The following is an 18116-nucleotide window of genomic DNA, read 5'->3' on the forward strand; positions in this document are numbered from 1 at the left end:
TCAGAATGTCCAATTGCAGTTTCTACAGAAAGAGTGTTTCAGAACGGCTCAATCAAAAGTAAGGTTCAACTCTGTTAGTTGAATGCACAGAACAGAAAGAAGTTTCATACAATGCTTCTGTGTAGTTTATATTTGAACATATTCTTTTTTCCACTATTACCCAATTAGCGCTACGAATGTCCAGTTGCATTTTCTACAGACAGAGTGTTTCAAACCTGCTCAATCAAAAGTATGGTTTAACTCTGTTAGCTGAATGCTCAGATCAGAAAGAAGTTTCACAGAATGCTTCTGTGTAGTTTATATTTGAATATATTCCGTTTTCCACTACTACGCTCTTAGTGCTCCAAATGTCCAGTTGCATTTTCTACAGAAAGAGTGTTCAGATCTGCTCAATCAAAAGTATGGTTTAACTCTGTTAGCTGAATGCACAGATCAGAAAGAAGTTTCACCGAATGATTCTGTGTAGTTTATATTTGAAGACATTCCTTTTTCCACTATTACCCTCTTAGCGCTCCGAATCTCCACTTGCATTTTCTACAGAAAGAGTGATTCAGAACGGCTCAATCAAAACTAAGGTTCAACTCTTTTAGTTGAACAAACAGAACAGAAAGAAGTTTCACACAATTCTTCTGTGTAGTTTTTATTTGTAGACATTCTTTTTCCCAATGTAGGCCTCTTTGCGCTTAGCATGTCCAATTGCAGTTTCTACAGAAAGAGTGTTTCAGAACCGCTCAATCAAAAGTAAGGTTCAACTCTGTTAGTTGAATGCACAGAACAGAAAGAATTTTCACAGAATGCTACTGTGTAGTTTATATTTGAATATATTCCTTTTTCCACTATTACCCTCTTAGCGCTCCGAATGTCCACTTGCATTTTCTACAGAAAGAGTGTTCAGAACTGCGCAATCAAAAGTATGGTTTAACTCTGTTAGCTTAATGAACATATCAGAAATAAGTTTCACACAATGCTTCTGTGTAGTTTTTATTTGAAGATATTATTTTTCCCAATAGAGGCCTCTTAGCGCTCAGAATGTCCAATTGCAGTTTCTACAGAAAGAGTGTTTCAGAAAGGCTCAATCAAAAGTAAGGTTCAACTCTGTTAGTTGAATGCACAGAACAGAAAGAAGTTTCATACAATGCTTCTGTGTAGTTTATATTTGAACATATTCTTTTTTCCACTATTACCCACTTAGCGCTACGAATGTCCAGTTGCATTTTCTACAGACAGAGTGTTTCAAAACTGCTCAATCAAAAGTATGATTTAACTCTGTTAGCTGAATGCTCAGATCAGAAAGAAGTTTCACAGAATGCTTCTGTGTAGTTTATATTTGAATATATTCCTTTTTCCACTACTATTCTCTTAGCGCTCCAAAGGTCCAGTTGCATTTTCTACAGAAAGAGTGTTCAGATCTGCTCAATCAAATGTATGGTTTAACTGTGTTCGCTGAATGCACAGATCAGAAAGAAGTTTCACAGAATGATTCTGTGTAGTTTATATTTGGAGACATTCCTTTTTCCACTATAACCCTCTTAGCGCTCCGAATCTCCACTTGCATTTTCTACATAAAGAGTGTTTCAGAACGGCTCAATCAAAACTAAGGTTCAACTCTTTTAGTTGAACAAACAGAACAGAAAGATGTTTCACACAATTCTTCTGTGTAGTTTTTATTTGTAGACATTCTTTTTCCCAATATAGGCCTCTTAGCTCTCAGAATGTCCAATTGCAGTTTCTACAGAAAGAGTGTTTCAGAACGGCTCAATCAAAAGTATGGTTCAACTCTGTTAGTTGAATGCACAGAACAGAAAGAAGTTTCATACAATGCTTCTGTGTAGTTTATATTTGAACATATTCTTTTTTCCACTATTACCCACTTAGCGCTACGAATGTCCAGTTGCATTTTCTACAGACAGAGTGTTTCAAAACTGCTCAATCAAAAGTATGGTTTAACTCTGTTAGCTGAATGCTCAGATCAGAAAGAAGTTTCACAGAATGCTTCCGTGTAGTTTATATTTGAATATATTCCGTTTTCCACTACTACGCTCTTAGCGCTCCAAATGTCCAGTTGCATTTTCTACAGAAAGAGTGTTCAGATCTGCTCAATCAAAAGTATGGTTTAACTCTGTTTGCTGAATGCCCAGATCAGAAAGAAGTTTCACCGAATGATTCTGTGTAGTTTATATTTGAAGACATTCCTTTTTCCACTATTACCCTCTTAGCGCTCCGAATCTCCACTTGCATTTTCTACAAAAAGAGTGTTTCATAACTGCTCAATGAAAAATATGTTTTATCTCTGTTAACTGAATTTACAGATCAGAAATAAGTTGCACAGAATGCATCTGTGTAGTTTTTATTTGAAGATATTCTTTTTCCCAATGTAGGCCTCTTAGCGCTTAGCATGTCCAATTGCAGTTTCTACAGAAAGAGTTTTTCAGAACGGCTCAATCAAAAGTAAGGTTCAACTCGGTTAGTTGAATGCACAGAACAGAAAGAAGTTTCATACAATGCTTCTGTGTAGTTTATATTTGAACATATTCTTTTTTCCACTATTACCCACTTAGCGCTACGAATGTCCAGTTGCATTTTCTACAGACAGAGTGTTTAAACTGCTCAATCAAAAGTATGGTTTAACTCTGTTAGCTGAATGCACAGATCAGAAAGAAGTTTCACCGAATGATTCTGTGTAGTTTATATTTGAAGACATTCCTTTTTCCAGTATTACCCTCTTAGCGCTCCGAATCTCCACTTGCATTTTCTACAAAAAGAGTGTTTCATAACTGCTCAATCAAAAATATGTTTTATCTCTGTTAACTGAAATTACAGATCAGAAATAAGTTTCACAGAATGCATCTGTGTAGTTTTTATTTGAAGATATTCTTTTTCCCAATGTAGGCCTCTTAGCGCTTAGCATGTCCAATTGCAGTTTCTACAGAAAGAGTGTTTCAGAACCGCTCAATCAAAAGTAAGGTTCAACTCTGTTAGTTGAATGCACAGAACAGAAAGAATTTTCACAGAATGCTACTGTGTAGTTTATATTTGAATATATTCCTTTTTCCACTATTACCCTCTTAGCGCTCCGAATGTCCACTTGCATTTTCTACAGAAAGAGTGTTCAGAACTGCGCAATCAAAAGTATGGTTTAAATCTGTTAGCTTAATGAACATATCAGAAATAAGTTTCACACAATGCTTCTGTGTAGTTTTTATTTGAAGATATTATTTTTCCCAATAGAGGCCTCTCAGCGCTCAGAATGTCCAATTGCAGTTTCTACAGAAAGAGTGTTTCAGAAAGGCTCAATCAAAAGTAAGGTTCAACTCTGTTAGTTGAATGCACAGAACAGAAAGAAGTTTCATACAATGCTTCTGTGTAGTTTATATTTGAACATATTCTTTTTTCCACTATTACCCACTTAGCGCTACGAATGTCCAGTTGCATTTTCTACAGACAGAGTGTTTCAAAACTGCTCAATCAAAAGTATGGTTTAACTCTGTTAGCTGAATGCTCAGATCAGAAAGAAGTTTCACAGAATGCTTCTGTGTAGTTTATATTTGAATATATTCCTTTTTCCACTACTACTCTCTTAGCGCTCCAAATGTCCAGTTGCATTTTCTACAGAAAGAGTGTTCAGATCTGCTCAATCAAAAGTATGGTTTAACTCTGTTAGCTGAATGCACAGATCAGAAAGAAGTTTCACAGAATGATTCTGTGTAGTTTATATTTGGAGACATTCCTTTTTCCACTATAACCCTCTTAGCGCTCTGAATCTCCACTTGCATTTTCTACATAAAGAGTGTTTCAGAACGGCTCAATCAAAACTAAGGTTCAACTCTTTTAGTTGAACAAACAGAACAGAAAGAAGTTTCACACAATTCTTCTGTGTAGTTTTTATTTGTAGACATTCTTTTTCCCAATATAGGCCTCTTAGATCTCAGAATGTCCAATTGCAGTTTCTACAGAAAGAGTGTTTCAGAAAGGCTCAATCAAAAGTAAGGTTCAACTCTGTTAGTTGAATGCACAGAACAGAAAGAAGTTTCATACAATGCTTCTGTGTAGTTTATATTTGAACATATTCTTTTTTCCACTATTACCCACTTAGCGCTACGAATGTCCAGTTGCATTTTCTACAGACAGAGTGTTTCAAAACTGCTCAATCAAAAGTATGGTTTAACTCTGTTAGCTGAATGCTCAGATCAGAAAGAAGTTTCACAGAATGCTTCTGTGTAGTTTATATTTGAATATATTCCGTTTTCCACTACTACGCTCTTAGCGCTCCAAATGTCCAGTTGCATTTTCTACAGAAAGAGTGTTCAGATCTGCTCAATCAAAAGTATGGTTTAACTCTGTTAGCTGAATGCACAGATCAGAAAGAAGTTTCACCGAATGATTCTGTGTAGTTTATATTTGAAGACATTCCTTTTTCCACTATTACCCTCTTAGCGCTCCGAATCTCCACTTGCATTTTCTACAGAAAGAGTGTTTCAGAACGGCTCAATCAAAACTAAGGTTCAACTCTTTTAGTTGAACAAACAGAACAGAAAGAAGTTTCACACAATTCTTCTGTGTAGTTTTTATTTGTAGACATTCTTTTTCCCAATATAGGCCTCTTAACGCTCAGAATGTCCAATTGCAGTTTCTACAGAAAGAGTGTTTCAGAACGGCTCAATCAAAAGTAAGGTTCAACTGTGTTAGTTGAATGCGCAGAACAGAAAGAATTTTCACAGAATGCTACTGTGTAGTTTATATTTGAATATATTCCTTTTTCCACTATTACCCTCTTAGCGCTCCGAATGTCCACTTGCATTTTCTACAGAAAGAGTGTTCAGAACTGCGCAATCAAAAGTATGGTTTAACTCTGTTAGCTTAATGAACATATCAGAAATAAGTTTCACACAATGCTTCTGTGTAGTTTTTATTTGAAGATATTATTTTTCCCAATATAGGCCTCTTAGCGCTCAGAATGTCCAATTGCAGTTTCTACAGAAATAGTGTTTCAGAAAGGCTCTATCAAAAGTAAGGTTCAACTCTGTTAGTTGAATGCACAGAAGAGAAAGAAGTTTCATACAATGCTTCTGTGTAGTTTATATTTGAACATATTCTTTTTTCCACTATTACCCACTTAGCGCTACGAATGTCCAGTTGCATTTTCTACAGACAGAGTGTTTCAAAACTGCTCAATCAAAAGTATGGTTTAACTCTGTTAGCTGAATGCTCAGATCAGAAAGAAGTTTCACATAATGCTTCTGTGTAGTTTATATTTGAATATATTCCTTTTTCCACTACTACTCTCTTAGCGCTCCAAATGTCCAGTTGCATTTTCTACAGAAAGAGTGTTCAGATCTGCTCAATCAAAAGTATGGTTTAACTCTGTTAGCTGAATGCACAGATGAGAAAGAAGTTTCACAGAATGATTCTGTGTAGTTTACATTTGGAGACATTCCTTTTTCCACTATTACCCTCTTAGCGCTCCGAATCTCCACTTGCATTTTCTACAGAATGATTGTTTCAGAACGGCTCAATCAAAACTAAGGTTCAACTCTTTTAGTTGAACAAACAGAACAGAAAGAAGTTTCACACAATTCTTCTGTGTAGTTTTTATTTGTAGACATTCTTTTTCCCAATATAGGCCTCTTAGCTCTCAGAATGTCCAATTGCAGTTTCTACAGAAAGAGTGTTTCAGAACGGCTCAATCAAAAGTAAGGTTCAACTCTGTTAGTTGAATGCACAGAACAGAAAGAAGTTTCATACAATGCTTCTGTGTAGTTTATATTTGAACATATTCTTTTTTCCACTATTACCCACTTAGCGCTACGAATGTCCAGTTGCATTTTCTACAGACAGAGTGTTTCAAAACTGCTCAATCAAAAGTATGGTTTAACTCTGTTAGCTGAATGCTCAGATCAGAAAGAAGTTTCACAGAATGCTTCCGTGTAGTTTATATTTGAATATATTCCGTTTTCCACTACTACGCTCTTAGCGCTCCAAATGTCCATTTGCATTTTCTACAGAAAGAGTGTTCAGATCTGCTCAATCAAAAGTATGGTTTAACTCTGTTAGCTGAATGCTCAGATCAGAAAGAAGTTTCACAGAATGCTTCCGTGTAGTTTATATTTGAATATATTCCGTTTTCCACTACTACGCTCTTAGCGCTCCAAATGTCCAGTTGCATTTTCTACAGAAAGAGTGTTCAGATCTCCTCAATCAAAAGTATGGTTTAACTCTGTTTGCTGAATGCCCAGATCCGAAAGAAGTTTCACCGAATGATTCTGTGTAGTTTATATTTGAAGACATTCCTTTTTCCACTATTACCCTCTTAGCGCTCCGAATCTCCACTTGCATTTTCTACAAAAAGAGTGTTTCATAACTGCTCAATGAAAAATATGTTTTATCTCTGTTAACTGAATTTACAGATCAGAAATAAGTTGCACAGAATGCATCTGTGTAGTTTTTATTTGAAGATATTCTTTTTCCCAATGTAGGCCCCTTAGCGCTTAGCATGTCCAATTGCAGTTTCTACAGAAAGAGTGTTTCAGAACGGCTCAATCAAAAGTAAGGTTCAACTCGGTTAGTTGAATGCACAGAACAGAAAGAAGTTTCATACAATGCTTCTGTGTAGTTTATATTTGAACATATTCTTTTTTCCACTATTACCCACTTAGCGCTACGAATGTCCAGTTGCATTTTCTACAGACAGAGTGTTTCAAAACTGCTCAATCAAAAGTATGGTTTAACTCTGTTAGCTGAATGCACAGATCAGAAAGAAGTTTCACCGAATGATTCTGTGTAGTTTATATTTGAAGACATTCCTTTTTCCAGTATTACCCTCTTAGCGCTCCGAATCTCCACTTGCATTTTCTACAAAAAGAGTGTTTCATAACTGCTCAATCAAAAATATGTTTTATCTCTGTTAACTGAAATTACAGATCAGAAATAAGTTTCACAGAATGCATCTGTGTAGTTTTTATTTGAAGATATTCTTTTTCCCAATGTAGGCCTCTTAGCGCTTAGCATGTCCAATTGCAGTTTCTACAGAAAGAGTGTTTCAGAACCGCTCAATCAAAAGTAAGGTTCAACTCTGTTAGTTGAATGCACAGAACAGAAAGAATTTTCACAGAATGCTACTGTGTAGTTTATATTTGAATATATTCCTTTTTCCACTATTACCCTCTTAGCGCTCCGAATGTCCACTTGCATTTTCTACAGAAAGAGTGTTCAGAACTGCGCAATCAAAAGTATGGTTTAAATCTGTTAGCTTAATGAACATATCAGAAATAAGTTTCACACAATGCTTCTGTGTAGTTTTTATTTGAAGATATTATTTTTCCCAATAGAGTCCTCTCAGCGCTCAGAATGTCCAATTGCAGTTTCTACAGAAAGAGTGTTTCAGAAAGGCTCAATCAAAAGTAAGGTTCAACTCTGTTAGTTGAATGCACAGAACAGAAAGAAGTTTCATACAATGCTTCTGTGTAGTTTATATTTGAACATATTCTTTTTTCCACTATTACCCACTTAGCACTACGAATGTCCAGTTGCATTTTCTACAGACAGAGTGTTTCAAAACTGCTCAATCAAAAGTATGGTTTAACTCTGTTAGCTGAATGCTCAGATCAGAAAGAAGTTTCACAGAATGCTTCTGTGTAGTTTATATTTGAATATATTCCTTTTTCCACTACTACTCTCTTAGCGCTCCAAATGTCCAGTTGCATTTTCTACAGAAAGAGTGTTCAGATCTGCTCAATCAAAAGTATGGTTTAACTCTGTTAGCTGAATGCACAGATCAGAAAGAAGTTTCACAGAATGATTCTGTGTAGTTTATATTTGGAGACATTCCTTTTTCCACTATAACCCTCTTAGCGCTCCGAATCTCCACTTGCATTTTCTACATAAAGAGTGTTTCAGAACGGCTCAATCAAAACTAAGGTTCAACTCTTTTAGTTGAACAAACAGAACAGAAAGAAGTTTCACACAATTCTTCTGTGTAGTTTTTATTTGTAGACATTCTTTTTCCCAATATAGGCCTCTTAGATCTCAGAATGTCCAATTGCAGTTTCTACAGAAAGAGTGTTTCAGAAAGGCTCAATCAAAAGTAAGGTTCAACTCTGTTAGTTGAATGCACAGAACAGAAAGAAGTTTCATACAATGCTTCTGTGTAGTTTATATTTGAACATATTCTTTTTTCCACTATTACCCACTTAGCGCTACGAATGTCCAGTTGCATTTTCTACAGACAGAGTGTTTCAAAACTGCTCAATCAAAAGTATGGTTTAACTCTGTTAGCTGAATGCTCAGATCAGAAAGAAGTTTCACAGAATGCTTCTGTGTAGTTTATATTTGAATATATTCCGTTTTCCACTACTACGCTCTTAGCGCTCCAAATGTCCAGTTGCATTTTCTACAGAAAGAGTGTTCAGATCTGCTCAATCAAAAGTATGGTTTAACTCTGTTAGCTGAATGCACAGATCAGAAAGAAGTTTCACCGAATGATTCTGTGTAGTTTATATTTGAAGACATTCCTTTTTCCACTATTACCCTCTTAGCGCTCCGAATCTCCACTTGCATTTTCTACAGAAAGAGTGTTTCAGAACGGCTCAATCAAAACTAAGGTTCAAATCTTTTAGTTGAACAAACAGAACAGAAAAAAGTTTCACACAATTCTTCTGTGTAGTTTTTATTTGAAGACATTCTTTTTCCCAATATAGGCCTCTTAACGCTCAGAATGTCCAATTGCAGTTTCTACAGAAAGAGTGTTTCAGAACGGCTCAATCAAAAGTAAGGTTCAACTCTGTTAGTTGAATGCACAGAACAGAAAGTATTTTCACAGAATGCTACCGTGTAGTTTATATTTGAATATATTCCTGTTTCCACTATTACCCTCTTAGCGCTCCGAATGTCCACATGCATTTTCTACAGAAAGAGTGTTCAGAACTGCGCAATCAAAAGTATGGTTTAACTCTGTTAGCTTAATGAACATATCAGAAATAAGTTTCACACAATGCTTCTGTGTAGTTTTTATTTGAAGATATTATTTTTCCCAATAGATGCCTCTTAGCGCTCAGAATGTCCAATTGCAGTTTCTACAGAAAGAGTGTTTCAGAAAGGCTCAATCAAAAGTAATGTTCAACTCTGTTAGTTGAATGCACAGAACAGAAAGAAGTTTCATACAATGCTTCTGTGTAGTTTATATTTGAACATATTCTTTTTTCCACTATTACCCACTTAGCGCTACGAATGTCCAGTTGCATTTTCTACAGACAGAGTGTTTCAAAACTGCTCAATCAAAAGTATGATTTAACTCTGTTAGCTGAATGCTCAGATCAGAAAGCAGTTTCACAGAATGCTTCTGTGTAGTTTATATTTGAATATATTCCTTTTTCCACTACTACTCTCTTAGCGCTCCAAAGGTCCAGTTGCATTTTCTACAGAAAGAGTGTTCAGATCTGCTCAATCAAATGTATGGTTTAACTGTGTTAGCTGAATGCACAGATCAGAAAGAAGTTTCACAGAATGATTCTGTGTAGTTTATATTTGGAGACATTCCTTTTTCCACTATAACCCTCTTAGCGCTCCGAATCTCCACTTGCATTTTCTACATAAAGAGTGTTTCAGAACGGCTCAATCAAAACTAAGGTTCAACTCTTTTAGTTGAACAAACAGAACAGAAAGAAGTTTCACACAATTCTTCTGTGTAGTTTTTATTTGTAGACATTCTTTTTCCCAATATAGGCCTCTTAGCTCTCAGAATGTCCAATTGCAGTTTCTACAGAAAGAGTGTTTCAGAACGGCTCAATCAAAAGTAAGGTTCAACTCTGTTAGTTGAATGCACAGAACAGAAAGAAGTTTCATACAATGCTTCTGTGTAGTTTATATTTGAACATATTCTTTTTTCCACTATTACCCACTTAGCGCTACGAATGTCCAGTTGCATTTTCTACAGACAGAGTGTTTCAAAACTGCTCAATCAAAAGTATGGTTTAACTCTGTTAGCTGAATGCTCAGATCAGAAAGAAGTTTCACAGAATGCTTCCGTGTAGTTTATATTTGAATATATTCCGTTTTCCACTACTACGCTCTTAGCGCTCCAAATGTCCAGTTGCATTTTCTACAGAAAGAGTGTTCAGATCTGCTCAATCAAAAGTATGGTTTAACTCTGTTTGCTGAATGCCCAGATCAGAAAGAAGTTTCACCGAATGATTCTGTGTAGTTTATATTTGAAGACATTCCTTTTTCCAGTATTACCCTCTTAGCGCTCCGAATCTCCACTTGCATTTTCTACAAAAAGAGTGTTTCATAACTGCTCAATCAAAAATATGTTTTATCTCTGTTAACTGAATTTAGAGATCAGAAATAAGTTTCACAGAATGCATCTGTGTAGTTTTTATTTGAAGATATTCTTTTTCCCAATGTAGGCCTCTTAGCGCTTAGCATGTCCAATTGCAGTTTCTACAGAAAGAGTGTTTCAGAACCGCTCAATCAAAAGTAAGGTTCAACTCTGTTAGTTGAATGCACAGAACAGAAAGAATTTTCACAGAATGCTACTGTGTAGTTTATATTTGAATATATTCCTTTTTCCACTATTACCCTCTTAGCGCTCCGAATGTCCACTTGCATTTTCTACAGAAAGAGTGTTCAGAACTGCGCAATCAAAAGTATGGTTTAAATCTGTTAGCTTAATGAACATATCAGAAATAAGTTTCACACAATGCTTCTATGTAGTTTTTATTTGAAGATATTATTTTTCCCAATAGAGGCCTCTTAGCGCTCAGAATGTCCAATTGCAGTTTCTACAGAAAGAGTGTTTCAGAAAGGCTCAATCAAAAGTAAGGTTCAACTCTGTTAGTTGAATGCACAGAACAGAAAGCAGTTTCATACAATGCTTCTGTGTAGTTTATATTTGAACATATTATTTTTTCCACTATTACCCACTTAGCGCTACGAATGTCCAGTTGCATTTTCTACAGACAGAGTGTTTCAAAACTGCTCAATCAAAAGCATGGTTTAACTCTGTTAGCTGAATGCTCAGATCAGAAAGAAGTTTCACAGAATGCTTCTGTGTAGTTTATATTTGAATATATTCCTTTTTCCACTACTACTCTCTTAGCGCTCCAAATGTCCAGTTGCATTTTCTACAGAAAGAGTGTTCAGATCTGCTCAATCAAAAGTATGGTTTAACTCTGTTAGCTGAATGCACAGATCAGAAAGAAGTTTCACAGAATGATTCTGTGTAGTTTATATTTGGAGACATTCCTTTTTCCACTATAACCCTCTTAGCGCTCCGAATCTCCACTTGCATTTTCTACATAAAGAGTGTTTCAGAACGGCTCAATCAAAACTAAGGTTCAACTCATTTAGTTGAACAAACAGAACAGAAAGAAGTTTCACACAATTCTTCTGTGTAGTTTTATTTGTAGACATTCTTTTTCCCAATATAGGCCTCTTAACGCTCAGAATGTCCAATTGCAGTTTCTACAGAAAGAGTGTTTCAGAACGGCTCAATCAAAAGTAAGGTTCAACTGTGTTAGTTGAATGCGCAGAACAGAAAGAATTTTCACAGAATGCTACTGTGTAGTTTATATTTGAATATATTCCTTTTTCCACTATTACCCTCTTAGCGCTCCGAATGTCCACTTGCATTTTCTACAGAAAGAGTGTTCAGAACTGCGCAATCAAAAGTATGGTTTAACTCTGTTAGCTTAATGAACATATCAGAAATAAGTTTCACACAATGCTTCTGTGTAGTTTTTATTTGAAGATATTATTTTTCCCAATATAGGCCTCTTAGCGCTCAGAATGTCCAATTGCAGTTTCTACAGAAAGAGTGTTTCAGAAAGGCTCAATCAAAAGTAAGGTTCAACTCTGTTAGTTGAATGCACAGAACAGAAAGAAGTTTCATACAATGCTTCTGTGTAGTTTATATTTGAACATATTCTTTTTTCCACTATTACCCACTTAGCGCTACGAATGTCCAGTTGCATTTTCTACAGACAGAGTGTTTCAAAACTGCTCAATCAAAAGTATGGTTTAACTCTGTTAGCTGAATGCTCAGATCAGAAAGAAGTTTCACAGAATGCTTCTGTGTAGTTTATATTTGAATATATTCCTTTTTCCACTACTACTCTCTTAGCGCTCCAAATGTCCAGTTGCATTTTCTACAGAAAGAGTGTTCAGATCTGCTCAATCAAAAGTATGGTTTAACTCTGTTAGCTGAATGCACAGATGAGAAAGAAGTTTCACAGAATGATTCTGTGTAGTTTATATTTGGAGACATTCCTTTTTCCACTATTACCTTCTTAGCGCTCCGAATCTCCACTTGCATTTTCTACAGAAAGATTGTTTCAGAACGGCTCAATCAAAACTAAGGTTCAACTCTTTTAGTTGAACAAACAGAACAGAAAGAAGTTTCACACAATTCTTCTGTGTAGTTTTTATTTGTAGACATTCTTTTTCCCCATATAGGCCTCTTAGCGCTCAGAATGTCCAATTGCAGTTTCTACAGAAAGAGTGTTTCAGAACGGCTCAATCAAAAGTAAGGTTCAACTCTGTTAGTTGAATGCACAGAACAGAAAGAAGTTTCATACAATGCTTCCGTGTAGTTTATATTTGAACATATTCTTTTTTCCACTATTACCCACTTAGCGATACGAATGTCCAGTTGCATTTTCTACAGACAGAGTGTTTCAAAACTGCTCAATCAAAAGTATGGTTTAACTCTGTTAGCTGAATGCTCAGATCAGAAAGAAGTTTCACAGAATGCTTCTGTGTAGTTTATATTTGAATATATTCCTTTTTCCACTACTACGCTCTTAGCGCTCCAAATGTCCAGTTGCATTTTCTACAGAAAGAGTGTTCAGATCTGCTCAATAAAAAGTATGGTTTAACTCTGTTAGCTGAATGCACAGATCAGAAAGAAGTTTCACCGAATGATTCTGTGTAGTTTATATTTGAAGACATTCCTTTTTCCACTATTACCCTCTTAGCGCTCCGAATCTCCACTTGCATTTTCTACAGAAAGAGTGTTTCAGAACGGCTCAATCAAAACTAAGGTTCAACTCTTTTAGTTGAACAAACAGAACAGAAAAAAGTTTCACACAATTCTTCTGTGTAGTTTTTATTTGAAGACATTCTTTTTCCCAATATAGGCCTCTTAACGCTCAGAATGTCCAATTGCAGTTTCTACAGAAAGAGTGTTTCAGAACGGCTCAATCAAAAGTAAGGTTCAACTCTGTTAGTTGAATGCACAGAACAGAAAGGATTTTCACAGAATGCTACCGTGTAGTTTATATTTGAATATATTCCTGTTTCCACTATTACCCTCTTAGCGCTCCGAATGTCCACATGCATTTTCTACAGAAAGAGTGTTCAGAACTGCGCAATCAAAAGTATGGTTTAACTCTGTTAGCTTAATGAACATATCAGAAATAAGTTTCACAAAATGCTTCTGTGTAGTTTTTATTTGAAGATATTATTTTTCCCAATAGAGGCCTCTTAGCGCTCAGAATGTCCAATTGCAGTTTCTACAGAAAGAGTGTTTCAGAAAGGCTCAATCAAAAGTAAGGTTCAACTCTGTTAGTTGAATGCACAGAACAGAAAGAAGTTTCATACAATGCTTCTGTGTAGTTTATATTTGAACATATACTTTTTTCCACTATTACCCACTTAGCGCTACGAATGTCCAGTTGCATTTTCTACAGACAGAGTGTTTCAAAACTGCTCAATCAAAAGTATGATTTAACTCTGTTAGCTGAATGCTCAGATCAGAAAGAAGTTTCACAGAATGCTTCTGTGTAGTTTATATTTGAATATATTCCTTTTTCCACTACTACTCTCTTAGCGCTCCAAAGGTCCAGTTGCATTTTCTACAGAAAGAGTGTTCAGATCTGCTCAATCAAATGTATGGTTTAACTGTGTTAGCTGAATGCACAGATCAGAAAGAAGTTTCACAGAATGATTCTGTGTAGTTTATATTTGGAGACATTCCTTTTTCCACTATAACCCTCTTAGCGCTCCGAATCTCCACTTGCATTTTCTACATAAAGAGTGTTTCAGAACGGCTCAATCAAAACTAAGGTTCAACTCTTTTAGTTGAACAAACAGAACAGAAAGAAGTTTCACACAATTCTTCAGTGTAGTTTTTATTTGTAGACATTCTTTTTCCCAATATTGGCCTCTTAGCTCTCAGAATGTCCAATTGCAGTTTCTACAGAAAGAGTGTTTCAGAACGGCTCAATCAAAAGTAAGGTTCAACTCTGTTAGTTGAATGCACAGAACAGAAAGAAGTTTCATACAATGCTTCTGTGTAGTTTATATTTGAACATATTCTTTTTTCCACTATTACCCACTTAGCGCTACGAATGTCCAGTTGCATTTTCTACAGACAGAGTGTTTCAAAACTGCTCAATCAAAAGTATGGTTTAACTCTGTTAGCTGAATGCTCAGATCAGAAAGAAGTTTCACAGAATGCTTCCGTGTAGTTTATATTTGAATATATTCCGTTTTCCACTACTACGCTCTTAGCGCTCCAAATGTCCAGTTGCATTTTCTACAGAAAGAGTGTTCAGATCTGCTCAATCAAAAGTATTTTTTAACTCTGTTTGCTGAATGCCCAGATCAGAAAGAAGTTTCACCGAATGATTCTGTGTAGTTTATATTTGAAGACATTCCTTTTTCCACTATTACCCTCTTAGCGCTCCGAATCTCCACTTGCATTTTCTACAAAAAGAGTGTTTCATAACTGCTCAATGAAAAATATGTTTTATCTCTGTTAACTGAATTTACAGATCAGAAATAAGTTGCACAGAATGCATCTGTGTAGTTTTTATTTGAAGATATTCTTTTTCCCAATGTAGGCCTCTTAGCGCTTAGCATGTCCAATTGCAGTTTCTACAGAAAGAGTGTTTCAGAACGGCTCAATCAAAAGTAAGGTTCAACTCGGTTAGTTGAATGCACAGAACAGAAAGAAGTTTCATACAATGCTTCTGTGTAGTTTATATTTGAACATATTCTTTTTTCCACTATTACCCACTTAGCGCTACGAATGTCCAGTTGCATTTTCTACAGACAGAGTGTTTCAAAACTGCTCAATCAAAAGTATGGTTTAACTCTGTTAGCTGAATGCACAGATCAGAAAGAAGTTTCACCGAATGATTCTGTGTAGTTTATATTTGAAGACATTCCTTTTTCCAGTATTACCCTCTTAGCGCTCCGAATCTCCACTTGCATTTTCTACAAAAAGAGTGTTTCATAACTGCTCAATCAAAAATATGTTTTGTCTCTGTTAACTGAAATTACAGATCAGAAATAAATTTCACAGAATGCATCTGTGTAGTTTTTATTTGAAGATATTCTTTTTCCCAATGTAGGCCTCTTAGCGCTTAGCATGTCCAATTGCAGTTTCTACAGAAAGAGTGTTTCAGAACGGCTCAATCAAAAGTAAGGTTCAACTCTGTTAGTTGAATGCACAGAACAGAAAGAATTTTCACAGAATGCTACTGTGTAGTTTATATTTGAATATATTCCTTTTTCCACTATTACCCTCTTAGCGCTCCGAATGTCCACTTGCATTTTCTACAGAAAGAGTGTTCAGAACTGCGCAATCAAAAGTATGGTTTAACTCTGTTAGCTTAATGAACATATCAGAAATAAGTTTCACACAATTCTTCTGTGTAGTTTTTATTTGAAGATATTATTTTTCCCAATATAGGCCTCTTAGCGCTCAGAATGTCCAATTGCTGTTTCTACAGAAAGAGTGTTTCAGAAAGGCTCAATCAAAAGTAAGGTTCAACTCTGTTAGTTGAATGCACAGAACAGAAAGAAGTTTCATACAATGCTTCTGTGTAGTTTATATTTGAACATATTCTTTTTTCCACTATTACCCACTTAGCGCTACGAATGTCCAGTTGCATTTTCTACAGACAGAGTGTTTCAAAACTGCTCAATCAAAAGTATGGTTTAACTCTGTTAGCTGAATGCTCAGATCAGAAAGAAGTTTCACAGAATGCTTCTGTGTAGTTTATATTTGAATATATTCCTTTTTCCACTACTACTCTCTTAGCGCTCCAAATGTCCAGTTGCATTTTCTACAGAAAGAGTGTTCAGATCTGCTCAATCAAAAGTATGGTTTAACTCTGTTAGCTGAATGCACAGATCAGAAAGAAGTTTCACCGAATGATTCTGTGTAGTTTATATTTGAAGACATTCCTTTTTCCACTATTACCCTCTTAGCGCTCTGAATCTCCACTTGCATTTTCTACAGAAAGAGTGTTTCAGAACGGCTCAATCAAAACTAAGGTTCAACTCTTTTAGTTGAACAAACAGAACAGAAAGAATTTTCACACAATTCTTCTGTGTAGTTTTTATTTGTAGACATTCTTTTTCCCAATATAGGCCTCTTAACGCTCAGAATGTCCAATTGCAGTTTCTACAGAAAGAGTGTTTCAGAACGGCTCAATCAAAAGTAAGGTTCAACTCTGTTAGTTGAATGCACAGAACAGAAAGAAGTTTCATACAATGCTTCTGTGTAGTTTATATTTGAACATATTCTTTATTCCACTATTACCCACTTAGCGCTACGAATGTCCAGTTGCATTTTCTACAGACAGAGTGTTTCAAAACTGCTCAATCAAAAGTATGGTTTAACTCTGTTAGCTGTATGCTCAGATCAGAAAGAAGTTTCACAGAATGCTTCTGTGTAGTTTATATTTGAATATATTCCTTTTTCCACTACTACGCTCTTAGCGCTCCAAATGTGCAGTTGCATTTTCAACAGAAAGAGTGTTCAGATCTGCTCAATCAAAAGTATGGTTTAACTCTGTTAGCTGAATGCACAGATCAGAAAGAAGTTTCACCGAATGATTCTGTGTAGTTTATATTTGAAGACATTCCTTTTTCCACTATTACCCTCTTAGCGCTCCGAATCTCCACTTGCATTTTCTACAAAAAGAGTGTTTCATAACTGCTCAATGAAAAATATGTTTTATCTCTGTTAACTGAATTTACAGATCAGAAATAAGTTTCACAGAATGCATCTGTGTAGTTTTTATTTGAAGATATTCTTTTTCCCAATGTAGGCCTCTTAGCGCTTAGCATGTCCAATTGCAGTTTCTACAGAAACAGTGTTTCAGAATGGCTCAATCAAAAGTAAGGTTCAACTCTGTTGGTTGAATGCACAGAACAGAAAGAATTTTCACAGAATGCTACTGTGTAGTTTATATTTGAATATATTCCTTTTTCCACTATTACCCTCTTAGCGCTCCGAATGTCCACTTGCATTTTCTACAGAAAGAGTGTTCAGATCTGCGCAATCAAAAGTATGGTTTAACCCTGTTAGCTTAATGAACATATCAGAAATAAGTTTCAAACAATGCTTCTGTGTAGTTTTTATTTGAAGATATTTTTTTTCCCAATATAGGCCTCTTAGCGCTCAGAATGTCCAATTGCAGTTTCTACAGAAAGAGTGTTTCAGAAAGGCTCAATCAAAAGTAAGGTTCAACTCTGTTAGTTGAATGCACAGAACAGAAAGAAGTTTCATACAATGTTTCTGTGTAGTTTATATTTGAACATATTCTTTTTTCCTCTATTACCCCCTTAGCGCTACGAATGTCCAGTTGCATTTTCTACAGACAGAGTGTTTCAAAACTGCTCAATCAAAAATATGGTTTAACTCTGTTAGCTGAATGCTCAGATCAGAATGAAGTTTCACAGAATGCTTCTGTGTAGTTTATATTTGAATATATTCCTTTTTCCACTACTACTCTCTTAGCGCTCTAAATGTCCAGTTGCATTTTCTACAGAAAGAGTGTTCCGATCTGCTCAATCAAAAGTATGGTTTAACCCTGTTAGCTGAATGCACAGATCAGAAAGAAGTTTCACAGAATGATTCTGTGTAGTTTATATTTGGAGACATTCCTTTTTCCACTATTACCCTCTTAGCGCTCCGAATCTCCACTTGCATTTTCTACAGAAAGAGTGTTTCAGAACGGCTCAATCAAAACTAAGGTTCAACTCTTTTAGTTGAACAAACAGAACAGAAAGTAGTTTCACACAATTCTTCTGTGTAGTTTTTATTTGTAGACATTCTTTTTCCCAATATAGGCCTCTTAGCGCTCAGAATGTCCAATTGCAGTTTC

This window comes from Symphalangus syndactylus, chromosome 24, assembly GCF_028878055.3.
Source record: "Symphalangus syndactylus isolate Jambi chromosome 24, NHGRI_mSymSyn1-v2.1_pri, whole genome shotgun sequence".
Classification (NCBI taxonomy): Eukaryota; Metazoa; Chordata; class Mammalia; order Primates; family Hylobatidae; genus Symphalangus; species Symphalangus syndactylus.